We start from the raw sequence: 2,227 nt of genomic DNA on the forward strand, positions 1-2,227 counted from the left end.
AATATCGATTCAGTTACAATAGCACATGCTATAGCCGAGCAGTTTATTTCTCGATATGGCTGTCCCCAGGTTATACACACCGATCAAGGTTCAAATCTTATTTGTAAGGTAATGAAGACCTTTTGCAAAATATTCCACATAAAAAAGATTCAATCAGTCGCGTATCATCCCCAGAGTTTGGGTTCAATTGAAAGGAGTCATCATACTCTAATAGAGTATTTAAGAAGATTTGAGGGTTCAAAAAATTGGGATGAATGGTTAAGATACGCTGTTTTTTCTTATAATACCAGTGTACATGAAGCTACTGGCTTCACCCCCTATAGCCTTGTATTTGGAAAAGAGGCTAACATACCATCCAGTTTTTCAACGAAACTACCGAATAAAACATATGCTGGTTATTTAAGGGATCTTTCCGAAAAGCTGGATAAATGTCAATCCATGACTTTCTAGCGAATCCAAAAGGCGAAACAAAAATCTAAATTATATTATGATTGAAAACAAAATCCGAAGTTTTTCAAATCAGGAGATCAAGTTTATTTAAAAAATAATATCAGAAAAGACAAGAAATTTTATCCATATTTTTCAGGACCTTTTATTTTAGAAAAAACAATAGGCGAAAGAAATGCCTTAATTCGACTAGGTCCGAACAAAACTGCAATCGTGCACGTGGACAGATTAAAATTATATTCATACCCATGTGATGATCAATGTGACGATCATTTAATAAATCGGGAATAAGCAGCCAGGCACTTCGAAACATTGAAAGACGAAATTTTCGTACTGAATATAGAAGACTCCGTTTTTCAAAAATTTCATAAGTGAAACCTTGTTGTTTATAACTAGATTTAAATAACAATATAAAATTGAGTGGTAAAAAAAATTGGATCATAATGATCGAATCCTTTTGAGGGTTGAGAAGATGAGAAGTGAGAGCTATTTTCAATCATTCTTCCATTAGGAATTATTTTAAATGGTTCCTTCAATTCATAATACCCCAATAAAATTTTCTTTTGTTTACAAAATGTTATGTATAAATTATGTATATATAGGTACTCACAATTTTTTTTGATAAATCATAATAATGTTCCAAATTGTAGAAGCTGCTTATCTCAAAAAAAAATAATTTCAACTTGAATATACACACAGAAATAGTTCTTCTTAAGAATAATATAAAAAATTAATAATGAATAGATTTGGAACACTTATCTGAATATATAATTTCAAGATTGACCAGCTTACTTTCTTAACCTGTAAAATAAAAAGGAGACGTTGTTAAGAAAAAAAAGAAAACAATAATTAATTAATCAATCATGATCTTACAATGTAGAGTACATTTGAGAGGAGTAGTCGAGTCTCAGCAATCTAACAGAATTCAAATCACGATAATTTCGCGGTTAGTAATTATAAACCTAACCTACAATTTTTACGGAAAGGATTTTAATTTTTAATAAATTAAATACGAAATGAAGATTTGTATGAATGAATCTTGATAAAAATTAGTTAATTATAAAAAACAAAAGGGATTTTATCTTAAGGGATAATATAAATATTTTTTAAATGCACATTAATTTCATGAAGTTAGATTTAGGATCATTTAATCTCATTGGGTCATTCAAATAAGCGCGCCCTTCCACTTGTTGATAGTTTGAGAGGCGGCAGGATAGAAAACATTCTCAGTTTGAAATTGACCCTGATACCGTATACACTTTAAAGAAAGAAAGAAATAAAGAAAAGGAGAAAAGACAACAAGATGGTATTACAATTTATTGTTGAAATAATAACCATAATTGTGGTTACCATTCTGATCAATTTTATGAAGAGTCCAAGGATTCTTGGATTTTTCCAAAGAATTGTACAACGAGAATTGGTAAATCAAGAGCAAGTGGATAATCCTGAGCCGCTTGTCAGAGTGTTAAGCATCAGAGTTTTTAATTAAAATGGTATGAACCCCGAATTACAGGTAAGCTCTGATAAAAGTAGTTTTACTCAAATGTATATGCATGTAGGTATATCGGAAGAAGAATTCATATCGAGAAATTAGTTTCTACGACTCAATTTAACTTAAATTAATTTTCTGTCATTAAAACGTTAACCTTTCTTATTCTAAATATTTAATATTCTTGGATATTTAAATTGTATAAGTGAAGACATTTATTCAAAATAATAATAATTATAGAGAAAATTGAATTTTGATATTATAGGAAATTTATAATATAATTTCAGAATA

Source organism: Belonocnema kinseyi, chromosome 7 (genome assembly GCF_010883055.1).
Source record: "Belonocnema kinseyi isolate 2016_QV_RU_SX_M_011 chromosome 7, B_treatae_v1, whole genome shotgun sequence".
Classification (NCBI taxonomy): domain Eukaryota; kingdom Metazoa; phylum Arthropoda; class Insecta; order Hymenoptera; family Cynipidae; genus Belonocnema; species Belonocnema kinseyi.